General features: G+C 36.8%; 1 protein-coding gene across 1 annotated transcript in view; it reads left to right on the top strand.

Moving 5' to 3' along the window:
• cac (calcium voltage-gated channel subunit cacophony) overlaps positions 1-24,372 on the top strand; it is a gene marked incomplete in the record, with an annotated part of 730,773 nt that overhangs the window by 683,389 nt on the left and 23,012 nt on the right.

The following is a 24,372-nucleotide window of genomic DNA, read 5'->3' as shown; positions in this document are numbered from 1 at the left end:
TCTAGATCCCCCATCCAATATTCCGCCACTCTTTGAAGAAAACTTTATTAAATTTTTTCAGGAATACCTTTTCTCCATTTACTCTTGCAGCTTTTTGTTTCCCATTTGTGGTGGTAAGAAGTCTGCTTAATCTGTTGTCTCATATCCTCTTGTGAACTTATATGTGATTATCAGATCTTCTCTTAAACTCTATTAAGCAGTGATGATATTTTAAGTGTTTTTGTCTTTCTTTGCAACTCATATTTTTGTTTAGCTCTGTGAGCCATCTTGTAGTCTTCAAACATATTCAATCTTCTCTGTGTATTTCGTAGGTGTAGCCACTACACTACCACTGCATAGGTAAATTTTGGTCACATGTATGTTGTGATCAGTATTTTAAACTTTTCACTTTCCATATGTCTAAAGACTATTTTGATGTTTACCAGTGTAGCATATGAGCATTGGTAATCTTCCAGTGACATTGTTTTATCTATAATTGCTCCCAGATGCCTTTTTCTGTCTTGACATTTGCCACATTTTATCAGTCACAACCCAGTACATTTAGTAAATAAATCTGGAATAAAATGCACATAGAATATTAAAAATATATATTAGTTAAACTGAGAATAAATACAACATAAACTAATTATTTGAGGATAATGCATATATGCATAGAAATGCCCCAGCTCAATCATTAAATCATAGTCATCTGTATAACTCTCACTTCCACTATGTTATAACTAATACATATAGAAAAGCATTTGAACATGTTTGCTCATCTGAATTGTTTTTTGCTGCTACTGTTGCTGATTCAAAAGTCACTGTGGAAACCTTGGTGTTCCCTCATATTCAGCATGACTGTTGATGAACAAGTGATTCAGCTTGGCTAGTAGTCTGGTAGGGTGTTAAACTAGATTAAACACATGGAAATATGTTCGGACATGAATCATAATACAGTGGTCGGTTAAGGTATTACTTGGCATGGGTTGGCTTAGGATACCAAGCTCTCTTCCACCTGATTGTACCACCAAACAGCCTTCTTTCTTAACTCCATATTCTCTACATAATATTCACATCACACATTGGTCTCAGACACATTTCCTTTGTCTCCACTTCTTGCAATGTTTAAGAAAATTGCTTCACACCCATACAAAAGCTTTGTGCCACTATATATTGATGCATTTTTCTTTTTGCATTCATAGACAAACTAAATTCTTTCTACAGCCTCCTCAACACTTGTTACTTGCTTTCCCTAATCAGTCCTGGGACTTGCCTCACCTTTCATAGTCCCATCTACTGAAACATCTACATATTGTACTTCCAAGTATAATACACTTCATCCATACTCCTTCCTTCCACTCTCATTTCCCAGACTACCTCCTACTCTCACTACCTTGCTCTTTTTTTTTCAGATTCTTTTACTCACCTTTCTAAATTCTGGCACCCACTTTTGCATCTTCTCTTTGAAATCACCCAAAATCAGGGTTTCATTAGAAACAGAAACAACTTAAAAAATAAAGTACCATGATGGCATTACACATTTGTGTCTAAAATCCACTTTTATCAGAAAATTTTACCTTTCTTCTTATTTACTCTAACTTGTGCCACATTCTCATAATAGTAAGACATTTTTGAATAACAAAAATGCATTATTACATATAAGGTGACACTCAGAATGCATTACACTTACATTCACACCAAATATTCACCTCTCATGGCCCCATTATAATGTGTTACACTCTTCTATGCTCAGTAGTTTCCTCTTGCCTCTTCCTACCTATCCATACTCCTCCTTTTTTTTGTGGTTGCCAATAGTACTTGGATACTTACACATTGCTCAAGACTCCAGTTAGCAGCTGGAAAACAGCAGCAGGGAGGAGCTGAAGGTGTGGTATATGTAGAATTTCCTACAAATGTTTTTTTAATTCAAAATATATTATTCTGCAATTAGGCCTACTTGGAATCATGCCACAGCACCCAAGACAGAGGGGGCAGCTGTTGAATGGAGGCGGGAATTCAAGAGGGTTGATCATATTGGTTTAACATGACCACACAGGGTTGCTGAATGGATGTAGTGTGGATAGACATCTATTCAGTTTTGGCCCTTGGCAAAGACTGTACTAGGTAGCAGAAGTCAGCATTGATGATGTCCTTCCAGATCACAACAACCTTGAGCATTGCACGCACTCCATTCACTTTAACATGCAAAAGAAGGCAAGCCTGTATGCACAGTTCCAAAACCTTTTTTTTTCCCCCCCAAAACACACATGGATGCCCAACCAATGAATAGGGCCAAGAACTCATTCCACCCTACCTGATTTGCATCACCCTAGCACTTGGTTTTTGTTTTTTTCTTATTTTCTTGGATTAGATTTGCATCCTTTTCATTAACTTCATGGATGGAGGATTGTCCTCTTTAATTGGATCTTTGACAATCCTGTTCCTTGAGACAAAGGACTGTAAGTTTATAGTTGCCCTCTATATCCCTCATCATCCCACTACATTTCACTCATATTTATGTGTTCTTCGGTACTGTAGGGGCTTGTGATTATGCTTAGTGTCCTGGTGCTTGGTGTACATTTACTGGAAGGGTTGAACTGACCCCGCAAGGCTATACTGGTCATCCTCTTCATGATATAGTCATTATCAAAGATTTTATCAAGTGCATTGGGCTGGCATAATCAGCCATCCAATTAAATGACGCTTTTATAAGGTTGGGGTATTTTCTTCTCAATTAGCTCCCTAATTGTTATGATTCTAGATGGAGCTCCCTGGGATCCCACCTATTATGTTAAAGATCATCTTTAACCCTTTCAGGGTCCGTCCCGTAGATCTACGGCTTTACGTTCAGGGTCACCGTAGATCTACGTCATGAGCTCAGCTCACTCTGATAAACTGTGAGTGGTACATTTGGGCCTAGATAAGAGAGAATACATCTATGTGGTATGTGTGCACCACATAAAACAGATCCTGTAGCACACTGTGTATAATGAGAGAAAAAAATGAAATCATGATTTTTCGATTAAAGCAGCGACTTTACAGTGTTTTTTCGTATGTTTTTTATAGTTGTATTTGCGATTTCTTGGTCTCATTTGATAGAATGGAAGACATATTACAGAAATAGGGATGATTTTGATTGGTTTTAGCACTGGAAATGGCTTGGAACTGAGCTCAAAGTAGCAGAAATGTTAAATTTTTGCCGATATTCAAGAGTAAACAAACTACCTCACACGTCTAATACACGCCAGCTGGTAGGTCTGATATACATTCACAAATATGGTGATGATATTTATACAATTATTACAGTATTGCATAACAGTAAATCTTCTATTTTTTGGTGTGAATAAAAATTCATTATGTGAATAAAAAATCAAAATGGAATTTATTTGTAAAGCTTCAAAACGTAACTAATGAACAGATGAAATGTTAGTTTAGTTCCAGGAATACCTACATTGTTTATTCTGGACCCTATTTTGAAATTGGAATATTTTGAAATTTGTGTTAAATTGGCCAAATTAACAATTTCCGATCACTTTAATTTGTAGTTGAAACAGTTGACTTGGCGATTTCTTGTGCTCAATCGATAGAATAGAAGTAGTACTAGTGAAATAGTTAAGAATTTGGTTGACTGGAATAATGTAATTGGTCTAAAAAGGGAGTCAAAGTCGGCAAAATCGCCGATTCGTAAATATCGCTGACACATCAAAATTTGCAAGAGCATAATTTCGTCAATTTTCCATCAAATTTTGTACTTTTTGTTTTATTACCTTCACAAAAAGATTTTCTACCATTTCATAAGAAAAAATAAAAAAAATTTTTTTTTTAAATTCTTGGACACTAGGGCACCACTTGAGATTTGGGCCTTGGACCCTGAAGGGGTTAAGATAAAACGTACAATAGACCATCATTTAACCCTTTGACTGTTGCAAGCCCCTTTCTGAAACTTTCATTCTGTGTCGCAAAATTTTTGGAAAAAAAAATATTTTTTCTCATGAAATAATAGAGAATCTTTTCCCGATGGTAATGACACCAAAAGTGCGAAATTTGGTCGAAAACTCATGTAATTATGCTCCCACAAAGTTAGCGGTCTCGGCGAAATATACGCATTGGCAATTTCGCCGACTTTGAGCCCTGTTTTTGGCCAATTCCATTGTTCCAGTTGATCAAACTCATAGCTATTTCTATAGAAACCCAATTTTTCTATCAGTTGAGTGCAAGAAACTGCCTATTTACCGATTTGAACTACCCAATGAAGTGCTCGGAAATTGTCATTTTGGCCAATTTCACGCAAATTAAAAAAGGTGCCAATTTCAAAATAAACTCTTGGCACTAAAATAACATCCTCTGTTCATTAGTCATGTCTCTAGGCCCTTCTTATATTACTATTGCTTACTATTTTCATTTTTTATTCATACAAAAAATACAAAATTTACTGTTATGCAGACTACTGCATTATTGTAAAAATGGTATAAATAATATCAGTGCGCTAGTGAAAGAATATTAGACTCCCCAGTTGACGTGTATTGGACATGTGGTGTGATTTGCTTACTCCTGAACATTGGTAAAAATCGAACATTTCCGCTACTTTGAGCTCAATTTCAAGGTCGTTTTCATCGTGAAACTAATCAAAATCATCTCTATTTCTATAACACGTTTTACATTTTATCACATGAGACCATGAAAACGAGAATACAACGATAAATGCCATACGAAAATACACCTCAAAGTCGGCGTTTTAATCCAAAAAAAACGGTCAGTTTTTTTCCCTCATTATGCACTGCGTGCTGCAGGATTTTTTTTTGAGGTGCACACTAACCACACAGACCCATTCTCTCACATTTTTATTATTAACACACTGGCCGATTCCCACCAAGGCAAGGTGGCCCAAAAAAGAAAAACTTTCACCATCATTCACTCCATCACTATCTTGCCAGAAGGGTGCTTTACACTACAGTTTTTAAACTGCAGCATTAACACCCCTCCTTCAGAGTGCAGGCACTGTACTTCCCATCTCCAGGACTCAAGTCCGGCTTGCCGGTTTCCCTGAATCTCTTCATAAATGTTACTTTGCTCACACTCCAACAGCACATCAAGTATTAAAAACCATTTGTCTCCATTCACTCCTATCAAACACGCTCACGCATGCCTGCTGGAAGTCCAAGCCCCTCTCACACAAAACCTCCTTTACCCCCTCCCTCCAACCTTTCCTAGGCCGACCCCTACCCCGCCTTCCTTCTACTACAGACTGATACACTCTTGAAGTCATTCTGTTTCGCTCCATTCTCTCTACATGTCCGAACCACCTCAACAACCCTTCCTCAGCCCTCTGGACAACAGTTTTGGTAATCCCGCACCTCCTTCTAACTTCCAAATTACGAATTTTCTGCATTATATTCACACCATACATTGCCCTCAGACATGACATCTCCACTGCCTCCAGCCTTCTCCTCGCTGCAACATTCATCACCCATGCTTCATACCCATATAAGAGCATTGGTAAAACTATACTCTCATACATTCCCCTCTTTGCCTCCAAGGACAAAGTTCTTTGTCTCCACAGACTCCTAAGTGCACTGCTCACCCTTTTCCCCTCATCAGTTCTATGATTCACCTCATCTTTCATAGACCCATCCGCTGACATGTCCACTCCCAAATATCTGAATACATTCACCTCCTCCATACTCTCTCCCTCCAATCTGATATCCAATCTTTCATCACCTAATCTTTTTGTTATCCTCATAACCTTACTCTTTCCTGTATTCACTTTTAATTTTCTTCTTTTGCATACCCTACCAAATTCATCCACCAACCTCTGCAACTTCTCTTCAGAATCTCCCAAGAGCACAGTGTCATCAGCAAAGAGCAACTGTGACAACTCCCACTTTATGTGTGATTCTTTATCTTTTAACTCCACGCCTCTTGCCAAGACCCTCGCATTTACTTCTCTTACAACCCCATCTATAAATATATTAAACAACCACGGTGGCATCACACATCCTTGTCTAAGGCCTACTTTTACTGGGAAATAATCTCCCTCTTTCCTACATACTCTAACTTGAGCCTCACTATCCTCGTAAAAACTCTTCACTGCTTTCAGTAACCTAACTCCTACACCATACACCTGCAACATCTGCCACATTGCCCCCCTATCCACCCTGTCATACGCCTTTTCCAAATCCATAAATGCCACAAAAATCTCTTTAGCCTTATCTAAATACTGTTCACTTATATGTTTCACTGTAAACACCTGGTCCACACACCCCCTACCTTTCCTAAAGCCTCCTTGTTCAATCTGTTATCCTATACTCCGTCTTACTCTTAATTCTTTCAATAATAACTCTACCATACACTTTACCAGGTATACTCAACAGACTTATTCCCCTATAATTTTTGCACTCTCTTTTGTCCCCATTGCCTTTATACAAAGGAACTATGCATGCTCTCTGCCAATCCCTAGGTACCTTACCCTCTTCCATACATTTATTAAATAATTGCACCAACCACTCCAAAACTATATCCCCACCTACTTTTAACATTTCTATCTTTATCCCATCAATCCCGGCTGCCGTACCCCCTTTCCTTTTACCTACTGCCTCATGAACTTCCCCCACACTCACAACTGGCTCTTCCTCACTCCTACAAGATGTTATTCCTCCTTGCCCTATACACAAAATCACAGCTTCCCTATCTTCATCAACATTTAACAATTCCTCAAAATATTCCCTCCATCCCCCCAATACCTCTAACTCTCCATTTAATAACTCTCCTCTCCTATTTTTAACTGACAAATCCACTTGTTCTCTAGGCTTCCTTAACTTGTTAATCTCACTCCAAAACTTTTTCTTATTTTCAACAAAATTTGTTGATAACATCTCACCCACTCTCTCATTTGCTCTCTTTTTACATTGCTTCACACTCTCTTAACCTCTCTCTTTTTCTCCATATATTCTTCCCTCCTTGCATCACTTCTACTTTGTAAAAACTTCTCATATGCTAACTTTTTCTCCCTTACTACTCTCTTTACATCATTCCACCAATCGCTCCTCTTCCCTCCCGCACCCACTTTCCTGTAACCACAAACTTCTGCTGAGCACTCTAACACTACATTTTTAAACCTACCCCATACCTCTTCGACCCCATTGCCTGTGCTCTCATTAGCCCATCTATCCTCCAATAGCTGTTTATATCTTACCCTAACTGCCTCCTCTTTTAGTTTATAAACCTTCACCTCTCTCTTCCCTGATGCTTCTATTCTCCTTGTATCCCATCTACCTTTTACTCTCAGTGTAGCTACAACTAAAAAGTGATCTGATATATCTGTGGCCCCTCTATAAACATGTACATCCTGAAATCTACTCAACAGTCTTTTATCTACCAATACATAATCCAACAAACTACTATTATTTCGCCCTACATCATATCTTGTATACTTATTTATCCTCTTTTTCTTAAAATATGTATTACCTATAACTAAACCCCTTTCTATACAAAGTTCAATCAAAGGGCTCCCATTATCATTTACACCTGGCACCCCAAACTTACCTACCACACCCTCTCTAAAAGTTTCTCCTACTTTAGCATTCAGGTCCCCTACCACAATTACTCTCTCACTTGGTTCAAAGGTTCCGATACATTCACTTAACATCTCCCAAAATCTCTCTCTCTCCTCTACATTCCTTTCTTCTCCAGGTGCATACATGCTTTTTATGACCCACTTTTCATATCCACCCATTACTTTAATTCACATAATTCTTGAATTTACACATTCATATTCTCTTTTCTCCTTCCATAACTTATCCTTCAACATTACTGCTACCCCTTCCTTAGCTCTAACTCTCTCAGATATTCCAGATTTAATCCCATTTATTTCCCCCCACCGAAACTCCCCTACCCCCTTTAGCTTTGTTTCGCTTAGGGCCAGGACATGGTAGTTACGTCCCTGAAAACACTGTGTTAGTCAAAACCGTGTCAGACAAACTGAAGAACTTATGGGAAAAATAGGGTTACGTTCCTGGGAGCCCCCCTCCCAAAAGCCAAACAACTTTTTTTTTTTAGACCTCCAGATCTTAGAAAATAAAAGTGAATATGTAATTGTAGTGCATTGTCGTGATATATTATTTCTTAAGACTGCAAAGGCAGTAGAAATAATATTATTTCTTACCTTAAATTGTGGGTAATGATGTTTGTGGATGATTGTGAAGAGAGTGGATATGGATGGTGTGGCCCTACTGGGCTGAGGTGGATGATTGTAAGGGATTACTGGGCTCTTTTACTCTCCAGTACATTATACATCTGACAGTAAGGCATCATCAGTTAGTCTAGACCCCATTTCAAAGTAGTGCTTCTAGATTTGTCAGGGCCCTCTGCAGTAAAAAAGTCTGCAGCTTTACCAATAATATGGAACCAGTAATATGGAACTGCCCATATAACTGCTGTAATGTTAACTGTTTTTCTTCAGGTTCTTCTTCATCTTCTTCTATTATCTGGCTCCCTTCTATCTGTGCATTGAGCTCTGCTAACATCCTGTCCCGCGGGTGATTGCACGCTCAAAATTTTTTCCCCTCCTGCAACCGTGTTAAACTAATTTTACAAAGTGTTAAACAAAAATATGCCACAGTTCTTCAATGGTGCTATAACCAATATGTGCAAGACAAAACCGTGTTAAACAATGTTCTGCTGTAGGTCAAAATTCCCATATCTAATGAGAAATTAGGACACTGGACAGGAAGTAAGAAGAAATAGAAGGAAAAACAACAGCCACAAAATAAATTTTAAAATGTTTATATGCAAATATAGATGGGGTAATCACAGAAAAGCTAGAGCTATGAAATACAGTGGTACCCCAAGTTTCATACAGATCCCAACTCAATTATATAAGCTTATTATTGTAAGTGTATTTTTGGGGGTTTGAAACAGACTAATCTAATTTACATTATTCCTTATGGGAACAAATTCATTCGGTAACAGCACTCGAACAGCTTCTGGAATAAATTATGGCCGAAACTCGGGGTACCACTCTATTACAGTACAGGTTGACCATCACTAATCTGGCATCATCGAGACCTGTAGGGTGCCGGATTAGTAATTTTGCCAGATCACAGAGTGGTTAGGTTAGAAAACACTTAACCCAACGACGATATTTACACATTGGCGATTTCACCCACCATATGCCCTATTTTTGGCCCATTCCATTGATCCAGTCTACCAATCTCATAGCTATTTTGCTAGTATTCCTTCTATTCTGTCGAATGAGTACAAGAAACCACCCATTTACCTATTTCAACTAACCAATAAATTGGTCAGAAATCGGTAATTTGGCCAATTTCACATAAATTTCAAGAGATGCCAATTTCAAAATAGGGTCCAGAATAAACAATGCAGACATTCCTGGCACTAAAATAACACTTTCTCTGTTCATTAGCCACGTCTCCAGGCTCCCCTTATATTACCCTTGCTTTTCATTTTGAATTTTTATTCACACAAGATATAGAAGATTTACTGTTATGCAGACTACTACATTACTGTAATGATTGTATAAATAATGTCAACCCATTTGTGACTTCTTATATGTAAACATGGTGAAGCAGAAATAGTAGTAAAAAATGTACAAAACACTGGTACCTAAAATTCAATTATTTTTTTTTTTTTTTTTTTTTTAACAAGTCGGTCATCTCCCACTGAGGCAGGGTGACCCCAAAAAAAAAGAAAATCCCCAAAAAGAAAATACTTTCATCATCATTTAACACTTTCACCTCACTCGTACGTAATCACTGTTTTTGCAGAGGTGCTCAGAACACAACAGTTTAGAAGCATATACATATAAAGATACACAACATATCCCTCCAAACTGCCAATATCTCAAACCCCTCCTTTAGAGTGCAGGCATTGTACTTCCCATTTCCAGGACTCAAGTCTGGCTATATAAAAATAACCAGTTTTCCTGAATCCCTTCACTAAATATTACCCTGCTCACACTCAACAGCTCGTCAGGTCCCAAATACCATTCGTCTCCATTCACTCCTATCAAACATGCTCACGCACGCCTGCTGGAAGTCCAAGCCCCTCGCCCACAAAACCTCCCTTACCCCTTCCTTCCAACTTTTTCAAGGACGACCCCTACCCCGCCTTCCTTCCCCTACAGATTTAAACACTCGCCATGTCATTCTACTTTGATCCATTCTCTCTAAATGACCAAACCACATCAACAATCCCTCTTCAGCCCTCTGACTAATATTTTTATTAACTCCACACCTTCTCCTAATTTCCAGACTCCGAATTTTCTGCATAATATTTACACCACACATTGGCCTTAGACAGGACATCTCCACTGCCTCCAACCGCCTCCTCACTGCTGCATTCACAACCCTAGCTTCACACCCATATAAGAGTGTTGGTACTACTATACTTTCATACATTCCCTCTTTGCCTCCATAGATAATGTTTTTTGTCTCCACATATATCTCAATGCACCACTCACCTTTTTTCCCTCATTAATTCTATGATTAACCTCATCCTTCATAAATCCATCCGCCGACACGTCAACTCCTAAGTATGTATCTGAAAACATTCTTCCATACTCCTCCTCCCCAGTTTGATATCCAATTTGTCTTTATCTAAATCATTTGATACCCTCATCACCTTGCTCTTTTTTATGTTCACTTTCATCTTTCTACCTTTACACACACTCCCAAACTCGTCCACTAACCTTTGCAATTTTTCTTTAGAATCTCCCATAAGCACAGTATCATCAGCAAAAAGCAACTGTGTTAATTCCCATTTTGTATTTGATTCCCCATAATTTAATCCCACCCCTCTCCCGAACACCCTAGCATTTACTTCTTTTACAACCCCATCTATAAATGTATTAAACAACCATATTGACATTACACATCCTTGTTTAAGACCTACTTTTACCGGGAAGTAGTCTCCCTCTCTTCTACACACCCTAACCTGAGCCTCACTATCCTCACGAAAACTCTTTACAGCATTTAGTATCTTACCACCTATTCCATATATATGTACTTGCAACATCTGCCACATTGCTCCCCTATCCACTCTATCATGTGCCTTTTCTAAATCCATAAATGCAATAAAAACTTCCCTACCTTTATCTAAATACTGTTCACATATATGCTTTAATGTAAACACTTGATCTACACATCCCCTACCCGCTCTAAAACCTCCTTGCTCATCCACAATCCTACATTCTGTCTTACCTCTAATTCTTTCAATTATAACCCTACCGTACACTTTTCCTGGTATACTCAATAAACTTATTCCTCTATAATTTTTACAATCTCTTTTGTCCCCCTTCCCTTTATATAAAGGGACTATACATGCTCTCTGCCAATCTTGGTACCTTCCCCTCTTTCATACATTTATTAAACAAAAATAGCAACCACTCCAACACTATATCCCCCCCTGCTTTTAACATTTCTGCCATGATCCCATCAGTTCCAGCTGCTTTATCCCGTTCCATTCTACCTAATGCCTCACGCACCTCCCCCACACTCACATCCTGTTCTTCTTCACTCCTAAAAGATGGTATACCTCCCTGGCCAGTGCATGAAATTACCGCCTCCCTTTCTTCGTATACATTTAAAAGTTCCTCAAAATATTCTCACCATCTACCCAAAACCTCCATCTCCTTATCTGCTAACACCCCTACTCTGTTTTTAACTGACAAATCCATTCGTTCCCTAGGCTTTCTTAACTTGTTTAACTCACTCCAAAATTTTTTCTTATTTTCATTAAAATTTCTTGACAGTGCCTCTCCCACTCTATCATCTGCTCTCCTTTTGGGGTCAAAATTCAAAACCAAGATGAAAAGCTTTTTACATAAATTTACAGATTATGTAATAGCTGTTACCCTGTTTCATCTCATATCAAAACCCAGCCCTACATATGACATAATACCTCCCACTCATTACAGCACAGTACTCCCCTATAAATTCACTGTGTAGTATTTTAAGTTCATTAATTTCAATTATTCTCAGATTTTACTGAAGGTTCTATTACATATAATTTCTACAACATGCATTGCACATTATAATTTGACTTTGTATGCAACCCCCAAATTGAAAGATAGCCATAGGATTCCCTTCAGAATGTGATAACTGGACTCTTCCAACCAAATACAGTATCTTGTTCTTTCCAGTCTAGTGATTATCAGTGTTAGATCATTATTTAACCCTTTCGCGGTTTCTGACATACTAGTACGGCTTACGCACCAGGGTTTTTGACATACTAGTACGCCTAAATTCTAGCGCCCTCAAATCTAGTGAGAGAAAGCTGGTAGGCCTACATATGAAAGAATGGGTCTATGTGGTCAGTGTGTGCAGTATAAAAAAATCGTGCAGCACACAGTGCGTAATGAGAAAAAAAACTTTGACAGTGTTTTTGGTTTAAAACAGCGACTTTGCACTGTATTTTTGTATGGTATTTATGATGTTATTCTAGTTTTTCTGGTCTCATTTTATAGAATGGGAGACATATTACAGAAATTGAGATGATTTTGATTGGTTTTATAATGAAAAGTACATTGAAATTGAGCTCAAAGTAGCAGAAATCTTTGATTTTTGCCGAAGTTCAAATGTAAACAAATCATGCTACGTGTCCAATACACGTCAACTGGTGAGTCTGATATTCTTTCACTAGTGCGCTGATATTATTTATACCATTTCTACACTAATGCAGTAGTCTGCATAACAGTAAATCTTCTATTTTTTGTGAGAATAAAAATTCAAAGTGGAAAGCAAAAAATGTAAGAGGGGCATGGGGATGTGACTAATGAACAGAGGAAATGTTATTTTAGTGCCAGGAATGTCTTTCTTGTTTATTCTGGACCCCATTTGGAAATTGGCATCTTTTGAAATTTGTGTGAAATTGGCAAAATTGCTAAATTCTGACCACTTTATTGGATAGTTGAAATTGGTAAATGGGTGGTTTCTTGTACTCATTCGATAGAAAAAAATGGAGTTCTAGCGAAATAGTTATGATTTTTGTCGACTAGTACACTGGAATTGGCCGAAAATAGGGCTCAATGTGGGCAAAATCGCCGATGCGTAAACATCGTCGAGACCGCTAACTTCGCGAGAGCATAATTCCGTAAGTTTTCCATCAAATTTCATACTTTTGGTGTCATTATGGTCGGGAAAAGATTCTCTATCTTTTCATAAGAAAAAAATAATTTTTTTTTTTTTTTTTGTTAAATTTGCTGACCCTGAGAACAAGTCTGGGAGAGGGCCTGTTGACCCTGAAAGGGTTAAGGAGATATTGTGGCCTCTAATACAAGACAAATGAAAACCTTAATGAAAAGGTAAATAATTTATCATAAAAAATCATTCAGAAACAAGTTAAAGTGACTGACTTGTTTCTGAATACCAGCACCCATGTATGTATGTATAATGTTCGCCAAGACCGTAGTCCTGGCACGGGTCTCAATCTTGCGATGACCCGTCTACCAGCACCCATTATGGGTACTGGTATTTTGTGTTTGACATTCGATATTCTTACATACCATAAAATTTGCCTTAATAAGCAAAGCTAATAATAATATTGAAGTTAAGTAAAAGTTAAGATAAAGCTTCTGCATATGTACATACTGTTATAATGTAGAATAATTTCTTACTGCATATATTTTATTAAAAATGCTTCAATTAAGCACCAAAACCATCATTGATTTTACATACCTATTATGGCATTACATTTTTTTTCATGAATTCATTTTTGTGCCAAATAAAATAAACTTTATAGATCAAGGTACATGGTCACTGCACATTATATCACACCTAGGGCCAGGTTTATTTTATTTGTTTATTGATGAGGATATACTATTTAAGAATATGGTGCAAAATATTGAATTATACTCTGTACAATTCGGTAAAAATTAAATTAATTTCTCTAGTGGCAAATAACCACTTGCATCTTGTGTGCCATTTAGTAAATTAATATTATTTATAGAGCTTGATTTTATTTCTTGATGAAAAATAAATGCTAATTATAATTAATGTTCACATACAAGATACATATGCAAAGTGTAATTTATTTTCCAAGTGTAGCAGAGTGTGGGTTAACACTGAGTGATGGTCATGTTATCTGCTGGGGTAAGGAGAGCATATTACCAAGACTACTAAAACAAGAGAATCACTTGTAAAAATATTCTTAAGCCAAAGATTTAATATTTATAGAAAATAATTCAAGAGTACTTAGTCGTTGCTCTAAGTGAATCTTGATTTCGAAATCTCATCACTTCTACTATTGTAAGTACTGTTGTAGTTATTGAAGTTTTAACTTCAGAATGTCAAGTTTGCTGAAAGATTTTTTTTTTATGGCATCGTGATATCTCATAAAGAATTTGATATTAATATGATATTGAGGTTAAATATTTGTCAGTTCCAGTACATATCTTCAAAAATTTATGACAATTTAAATGTTTGAACACCTTGTTAGAAGATGCTGAGTGTCTGTATGACTAGGTAATGTGTGCAGCCTTTAAGCATGGCTGCATTGTATATTACCAAATATGTGCTCAGTGTTCAAATGAGGCTGAGGTTTGTTATCACGCAATATGAAAAGAGATTTGTAGTACAGTTCGGCATAGTCAAACTCCACTAATCTAAACATTCAGTATAACCACATAAAGTATTTAGATGCACATCTTCCACTTTGTTTCAGAGCCTTAAGTTTCATCAGTGGTGAGGTGCTGGATGAGATAGGGTGACACAAGCATTATGCTAGTATTTTTTCTGTTCACTAAAATCCCAAGAGGCTCTGGTTAACCAGTGTTTCCCACTTGCTTTTCTAAGTTTGCTTACAAATGCATCAAGAAGTGAATAGGAAAATTATGCTTTATCAAAATTTTTGCCAAAGAAAACAAACAAAAAATTTATTCCTATAAAGTGGCATACTTTACAATATAGAATTATAAACAAACACAAATGTTATTTCTGTAAAGAGGAGTATGGTATATTATACAATTAGGATGATTGTCTTATATAAATTACTTTATAAAAAGCCCCTTTTAATGTATAGCATTTCAGGCAGCCCTAAAACTAAATTATGATTACAATTATCTAAGAAAATATTGGAGGTATTTCATAATTTAAAAAAAATGTATAATTGATGATACATAAAGGATGAAGCTAGGTACATGAGTTGAAGGAATGATAGAAGAGGACAACCTTAAGACTAACTATAATTACTAGACAGTGAGACAAATGGTATGTGAGAATAAGAAAACTTAGTTTATAAGATATTGGAGGTATTCAGTAATTTAATAAAAATCCGTACAAATGATACATTAAGGATGAAGCTAGGTACATGAATTAATGCAAGCAACTAATGCCTTTCTAGTATTAAATAAAAGTTGAGGAAGGACAGATGAAAGACAGGGTTTTGGTATTTGTTCGGCATAATGAATTGGTGTCACTATTAGCCTGTTACCAATACCATTAAAATTATCCAGTACCCATCAGTATCATAAAATTTAGCCAATACTCACCGATATTCGGTTTTAAATTGCTTAGGTTTTGGTTAGGTTTCAGCTACAGTATTAATAAAAAGTAACCAGTTAAAATACACATCATAACTCTGATAAATGTAACAATACATAAAGGTGATAAAAACTTTTAAGAGTATGAACAGAAAACAAGGACCCACTGAGAGAAATGGTATAGTACAGTCACATAATTACTATTTCATTCCACTCTCAAAGTCACATATCGGACTGTCTCAGCCACGGTAATAGTATACTGATGTTGATTAGGAGGATACGCTGTGTATCTGAGAGCAAAGCAACTGCCATGTTCTCTCTCTCCACTTTTATGCACTAAAATCAAAATTAAGCATTAATCCCACAAGGGTCATACAACTCTTATGCATTACTGTACATATGCTGTAATTGCACAGTTACCACAATGTACTCTACCAAAGATGATATTTAAATAATCCACTATGTTTATATCAAAGAGGCGACAAACATACCAGGAGCAAGAGGCTAGTAACCCTTCTATATACCTTACTAAAGTTAAAAAGAGAAACATTCGTTTTTCTTTTTGGGCCACCCTGCCTCGGTGGGATACGGCCGGTTTGTTGAAAGAAGGTCTATATCAAAATATTTTCATAGAGGATATCCAGAGAATTTAGTGTTTAGTACTCTTAATTTTTTTATTTATATATTTAACATGTTTCATTATTAGCATATTTGGATTGTAATTACAAACTTACTTAATCCTGGGACACTGACCTAATTTGCCCGACATGCAGAGCATAACAAAGGGGTTTCTATGTCGTAGTATGTCATGTTGTCAGCTAGGCCTGTATACCATGTACATGTATACTTGTAGTAAATAAAGATATTATTATTATTATTATTATTATTATTATTATTAAAAGATTACTGGAGTTTGATCACTAAATTAAAGTAGTCAATCAAATATTGACAGCGACGATTCTGGATAATACCCTGTGCACTTCTACAGTTTCAGTGAGCATTATGTGATAATTAAATAAGCAAAAAAAAAAATGAGAATTCAAAAAATTAAATACTTGATTTTTTTTAAATTGAAAAAGTAATTATTTGTTATATTTTAAAATAAGATAATTTTGAATTATAATACAAATGACTACCTACAAAGCTTGGTATCACAGCTCTCCTTCTCTGACTTTCTTGAACATGTACTCTAATTGTTTATCTTAGTTGATCTTTCCTGTGGTTTTTCAAGCTGAAAATTCCCTTTTTGCTATATTTTTTAGTGTTATATATATTTGTGACATCACTATTGAGCTTGCGATAGTATTTAATAGCTAAGCATAGTCAAAACTCAAATGAGCACAAAAAAGTGAGCCCCTCTAGAAACTAATCAAAAGCTCAGGTTTGTTTTTTGAAGTCACAAATTGTCTTCTAGATTTTCTGTGGTGCTTTATTCTTCTCCTGTCAGTTATAGAATTAAAACATAGTATTTTAATATATTTTCTTAGATTTTGTCAGATTCCTGTATATTGCCTCTGCAAAAACACAAATTGTATATTTGAGAAGCAATTTTACTTGTAGAGTTTAGAATACTATTTAGAAATGTGAGGACTTAGGAAATTTAGCAAATTAGATTAGCCAGGAACTTTGATTTAGACTGTCTGATGCTGGATGTAATGTAGACATAGATAACCATCTGCTACTACATTATATAGAAAATGGGTTTTTGAAGAACATTGACAATAGAGCATTCATAGATGTCAAGTTCCCCTTTCCCTTGTTTGATATAGAACTGTTTAATACTGTAGAATTATTATGTAACAATGGCTTAACATTTTATACCTAGAGTGATAGATATGTAGCTATAATGGTGCTAATGAAATGAAAGATGTACTGTACAATACATTTTTTTGTAGTTCCTCACCAAATTATCTTGCGGCATTGGACTCGATATAAGCAGTTGTGATGTATGCATTGCATTGTGTGAATTTTGTTGTACTTTTTTCCATTTTCAGTTTTATAGTAATCATTAAATGGCCTTTAACTGATCTTATATATTAAGCATCAATCAATACATACATTAACTGGAGTCTTCTGCTACTAGCTCTTTTATACATCTTAATGTAGTGTGAGGTTACTTTTTAAGGTGTATTTGTGATTTTGTAATGGGTCTATATTATAATAATAATAGGTGCTTTGAAGTAATCATATTGTTTGTTTTTAATAGTGCAATAATTACAATACTCCAGTATTACTTATTTGTAATAGTAGTTAATATTACATATATGTAATACAACTAGCAATTAAAATTAATAATAATAATAGTAATTACAGCAACTATTATTTTTTACTGTGCTGTATTTTTGTTATTAGATGTATAGGACTACAGAGCTTTTGATGCACTTGCACAGCTATTGCAACCTTTCTGTTTTAACTTTGGTTCATTCATTTGTATCTGCTTCTGCTGGTATGATTCATTACTGTTGATGATCTGCTTTTGCAGCAACTCCTGCCATTAAACATACTGCTGCTGTTTTTATTGCATTTTTTTAAGCATTGCTCCTGCTGCCATTGCTATTCATGATTATCATGCAGCAAGTACTGTTATTTTGCAAGTTATCACTCTTAGTACCACTTCTTGAGCTGCTGTTAATGTTGTTGGCCACAGCTGCCACTCCATTAGAAGCAGCCACTGATATTGATGTAATAGTGAAGAACTACCACTTCTGCTGCTGCCCCTGCTGCTGCTGTTGCTGCTGCTTCTACTGCTGCTGCTGCTGCTGCTCCTCCTCCTCCTCCTCCAGTGACTGCCTTTGTAGCCATAGCCATCACCATAGCTACTACACCCTTAACCAAATTGACCTTTATTGGAACAGCAGCTCCCATTGCAACAACAGCTACCTCTGCATACACAGATAATAATATTACTGGCACCACCACTGCTGCTGTTGATACGGCAGCTATTACAGTTACCGCACCACTAGTATTGCTGTTATAGCTTCTGTTACATTTAGTATTACTACTTCCAACTACTGCTATTGTAGCTACAACTATTACTTTTGCTGTTGCTGTATTCGTATAGTATTTAAGTATCCTTAAAAAAGGACATACTTGTAGTGGTTCACTAAGTTAGTATTTCTTCTGATGTTACCACTGCATGTTTTGATTCCTTTGATAACTTAAGAACGATTATTCAAATGAATCTCAAACTTTCACATCTGTATCTTTGTACAGTATAATAAAGGTTCACATTCTTGTAGGGAAGTGTAGATCCCAATACACTAATCTTATATAAAAATATTTGGGGGTGTCTTACCTAGCTTCTGGAGCAGTAACAAATAGGAAGACAAAACACATTACTGGGCACATTTTCCAGATGCCGTATAATGCTCTAGGCATCAGATATAAAATGGAAAACTCATTTAAAGTTATGGCAATCATTTTTTAATATTTTATTATTGCCTTAAGGTAATAATTTCAGATTCAGGATGTGGACATCAATGTCCAGTCTTTAAACTCCCAATAAAACATATAGATAAGTTCATATTAATTTGTAAGTTTTTTTTTTGTCATTTTAATGCATATCTATGAGTATCTTTCAAATTTAGTCTTATAGCTTAAATTTATAATCAACACACTTTTGCCTCTGGGAAATATAATATACTGTATAAATTTTTAGCCCTCTGGCTAATTTTGTGAAAGCTAATGTAACTAGCATTGTTAAATCTTGTTTTTTATTATTATTTTAGTACTTTTTTAAGGCTTTATCTCTCAAAAGGCTTTTGTAGAATCTTTTGATGCACTTTGAGCACTGACCATATGAATTTGGTATATACTGTGTAAATTTTGAGTTTTCTGCCTTATCTGGGAACATTTATGGAAAGCTGTTTAAAGTAAAGTATTATGGCCTCCATACTTGATTCAAGCTGATTTTTGTAAATTATGAAAATTATAATTTTGAATAATTACTTAGAAGGCAAAAAATGCAAACATGTTCTTATATAGCCCAAATGCAAAAGCATAGACGTTTCTAAGCAATTTTATGGTGCTGTTAATGAGACAGTAGCTTAAAACCTTCTATTAATCCTTAAACGGTCCAAAGGTATATATACGTTCACTCACGCAGAGCCTCGAATATTTTGAAAAAAAAAAAAAATTATATATAGAAAAAAAGAGCACCTTTTTCTAAGTGTTATAGAATAAAAAATTTTTTTTTTAGGGTCAGTACTTACCGAGATATGAGGCCGAGAAGTTGGCACTGGATGCTCATGTGACAGCAACATCAAGTCCTGCCGCTTGCAGAAGTGTTGCCGATATACTTTTTTTTTTATTTTTCATATTTTATGTAATTTTTATGTTCTGATAATTACAATTTGTAGTAGTTCTTGTCATTTTATAACCAATCTTTGTTCTGACACTAGTATTAGGTACTAAAATTGTACTCAAATTGTCACAAAGACATTGACAGGTGAACATTTACACCTGCCTTAGTCATTTACTATTGTCTTGGAATATAAACAAGGTATTTATAGGCCCCAGCAATGTTTTGGATATGTGGAAGTATATAATAATAATGAGGAAGAGGAGAAGGAGGAGGAGAAGGAGAAGGAGGAGGAGAAGAAGAAGGAGGAGGAGGAGGAGGAGGAGGAGGAGAAGGAGAAGGAGAAGAAGGAGGAGGAGAATAATAATAATAATAGTAATAATAATAATAATAATAATAATATATAATATGTAATATGTTCCCTTGAAGCATGAAAAACAAAGTCCACCCCTGACAGTGACATGATAAGGGGAGATAACATCTGATAAGAGCTGACATTTGATGAACATACACTAGGAGGTGAAGAAACTGCTAAGGGACATCGATACCTCAAAGGCAATGGGACCGGACAACATCTCCCTGTGGGCCCTTAGAGAGGGAGCGGATATGTTGTGTGTGCCATTTACCACAATCTTCAACACGTCCCTGGAAACTGGGCAACTACCTGAGGTATGGAAGACAGCAAATGTAGTTCCTATTTTTAAAAAAGGAGACAGAAAAGAGGCACTAAACTATAGACCTGTGTCACTGACGTGTATAGTATGCAAAGTTATGGAGAAGATTATCAGGAGGAGAGTAGTGGAGTACCTGGAATGGAACAAGAGTATAAACGCCAACCAGCATGGATTCATGGAAGGAAAATCCTGTGTCACAAACCTTCTGGAGTTTTATGATAAAGTAACAGAAGTAAGACACGAGAGAGAGGGGTGGGTTGATTGCATCTTCTTGGACTGCATGAAGGCCTTTGACACAGTTCCTCACAAGAGATTAGTGCAGAAGCTAGAGGATCAGGCTCATATAAAAGGAAGGGCACTGCAATGGATCAGAGAATACCTGACAGGGAGGCAACAATGAGTCATGGTACATAATGATGTATCACACTGGGCACCTGTGACGAGCGGGGTCCCACAGGGGTCGGTCCTAGGACCAGTGCTATTTTTGGTATATGTGAACGACATGATGGAAGGGTTAGACTCAGAAGTGTCCCTGCTCGCAGACGATGTGAAGTTACTGAGGAGAATTAAATCAGATGAGGACCGGGCAGGACTTCAAAGAGACCTGGACACCTGGTCCAGCAACTGGCTTCTCGAATTTAATCCCGCCAAATGCAAAGTCACGAAGATAGGGGAAGGGGAAAGAAGACCGCAGACAGAGTATAGGCTAGGTGGCCAAAGACTGCAAACCTCGCTCAAGGAAAAAGATCTTGGAGTGAGCATAACACCGAGCATGTCTCCGGAAGCACACATCAACCAGGTAACTGCTGCAGCATATGGGCGCTTGGCAAACCTGAGAACAGCGTTCTGATACCTTAATTAGGAATCATTCAAGACACTGTACACAGTGTACGTCAGGCCCATACTGGAGTATGCAGCACCTGTTTGGAACCTGCACTTGATAAAGCACGTCAAGAAACTAGAGAAAGTGCAAAGGTTTGCAGGAGGGTCAGGGGAGACATGTTAACGATGTATAAAATACTGCGTGGAATAGACAAGGTGGACAAAGACAGGATGTTCCAGGGAGGGGACACAGAAACAAGAGGTCACAATTGGAAGTTGAAGACACAGATGAGTCAGAGAGATATTAGGAAGTATTTCTTCAGTCATAGAGTTGTCAGGCAGTGGAATAGCCTAGAAAGTGATGTAGTGGAGGCAGGAACCATACATAGTTTTAAGACAAGGTATGATAAAGCTCATGGAGAAGGGAGAGAGAGGACCCAGTAGCAACCGGTGAAGAGGCGGGGCCAGGAGCTAAGACTCGACCCCTGCAACCACAAATAGGTGAGTACAAATAGGTGAGCGCGCACACACACACTATATATATATATATATATATATACAATATATATATGTATATATATATATATATATATATATATATATATATATATATATCTTCTTTCTTTCAACACACCAGCCGTATCCCACCGAGGCGGGGTGGCCCAAAAGGAAAAACAAAAGTTTCTCCTTTCACATTTAGTAATATATACAGGAGAAGGGGTTACTAGCCCCTTGCTCCTGGCATTTTAGTCGCCTCTTACAACACGCATAGCTTACGGAGGAAGAATTCTGTTCCACTTCCCCATGGAGATAAGAGGAAATAAACAAGAACAAGAGCTAGTAAGAAAATAGAAGAAAACCCAGAGGGGTGTGTATACATATGCTTGTACATGTATGTGTAGTGTGACCTAAGTGTATGTAGAAGTAGCAAGACGTACCTGAAATCTTGCATGTTTATGAGACAGAAAAAAAGGACACCAGCAATCCTACCATCATGTAAAACAATTACAGGCTTTCGTTTTACACTCACTTGGCAGGACGGTAGTACCTCCCTGGGCGGTTGCTGTCTACCAACCTACTACCTAGGATATATATATATATATATATATATATATATATATATATATATATATATACAAAAAACACACACACGTACTATATAGGGCCAACTTACGATGTTAATGCATTTCTGAAAATTACATGTAGGTTGAGTGTTTGGAATTCAGAGCCTATATTCCGTGAGACAACCATGGTTAAATCAGAGATGCATTTCTGAGCCATAATATTCTGTATCTAATTTAATTTTTTAGAATGAGTATATTTACCCTGGTTGGAATATAGTTCTGGATTGGTTTGTGTTTATATGCAAAAGAAGGGAAGGTACCTAAGGACTGGCAGAGAACATGCATAATTCCTTAACCTATAGGAAAAGGGGACAAGAAAGAGTGTAAGTATTGTAGGGGAATAAGCCTGTTGCATATACCTGGTTAAGAATATGGTGGAATTATTATTGTAAGAATTAATGATAAAACACAAAGTAGCATTTCAGAGGAACAAGGGATATTTAGGAAGGTTAGGTGATGTGTGAATCAAGTGTTTACATTGAAGCATGTAGTGAACAGTATTAGATAAAGGTAAGGAACTGTTTGCTGCATTTATGGATTTATACAAAGCATGTAATAGGGCGGATAGGGAAGCAATGTAGCAGATGCTGGAAATGTTTGAAATAGGTGGTGGGTTACTAAAGCAGTAAAGTTTCAGGGGTATGTAGGAAAGACAAAAAACTATTTCCTGGTAAAAGTAGGCCTTAGGAAGGGATGTGTAATAACCCTATGGAGGCTTAACAATAGACAGGGTTGTAAAAGAAGTGAATCTGGAGAGGTGTGAGAGCAAAGATGTTGATCCTCATACAAAGTGAAAATTGTTACAGTTGCCATTTGCTGATGACATTTCTTTTGGGAGATTCTGAAGAGAATCTGCAAAGGTTGGTGAAGAAATCTGGAAGAGTATGCAGGAAGAAATTGAAAGTGAATATTAAAAAGAGCAAGATGATCAGAGTAACACAAAGAATAGGCAATGAAAAACTGGATATCAGGTTGGAGGGAAGGCATATGGAGAAGGTGAATGTATTCAGATACTCGAGTGTGGACATCTCAGCAGATGGATCTATAAAGGAGGAGGTGAGTGTTATGAGATTAGAGGACCCAACACATATTGATGTATTTAAGTAACAGTTACTCTGGAATACCTAATTATATTGAATTGATGGGGGCACAGCCGCTTAATGATCATAAGGGCAGATCACTCTTAGGGGCTTAGAGGCGGCTGTTGAAGCATCTGTGGAAAGGAAGAAGTTTATCTATGGAGGCAAAAACTGGGAATGTACCAGAGTATAATGGCACCAACAACTGTATATGGGTGTGAGGCATGGGCTTTAAATGGTGCAGCAAGGAGGAGGCTGGAGGTAATGAAGATGTAATGTTTGAGAGTAATGAGCAGTGTAAATATTATGCATAGAATTTGTGGTGTAGGAACTAGAAGATAGTGTGGGGTCACCAGAGACATAATTCAGAGGGTTGAGGAGGAGTTATTGAGATGGCTTTAGGAAGTATGAAGGAGAATAGGATGACCCAAGAAGGATTGTAGAGAGGTGCTAAAGGTTTTAAATGCTATGGACTTGAGCATCCAGCAGGCTTTTGTAGTGTTCAATCAAACTGAATGGAAACAAGTAGTTTTTGTGGCTTGATGTGTTGTTGGAATGTGAGCAGGGCAACATTTATGAATCAATTGAGGGAAAGGCAGTTAGCCAGACTTGAATCCTGGAGATTGCCGGCATTCTAAGGATGGGTGGGGATGTTGCAGTTTGGAAGGTCTTCGGAACTGTGATGTCGGCATACTTTTGTCAAAACAGAGACTGAGTGAATGATGATGATGAATGAGCTTATTTTATTTTTGGTTTCCTTGTCTTAGTGGGGGACTGCCTGTGTTAAATTAAATGTATATGTACATATATGTGTGTGTGTGTGTACACACAGATACATGCTGTATGTACATTATATTGACATCTTCACAAGCAAAAACAACTTATTAAAAGAATATTGCTT

This window comes from Cherax quadricarinatus, chromosome 84, assembly GCF_038502225.1.
Source record: "Cherax quadricarinatus isolate ZL_2023a chromosome 84, ASM3850222v1, whole genome shotgun sequence".
Lineage (NCBI taxonomy): Eukaryota > Metazoa > Arthropoda > Malacostraca > Decapoda > Parastacidae > Cherax > Cherax quadricarinatus.
This window is presented reverse-complemented; position numbering and strand designations above follow the sequence as displayed.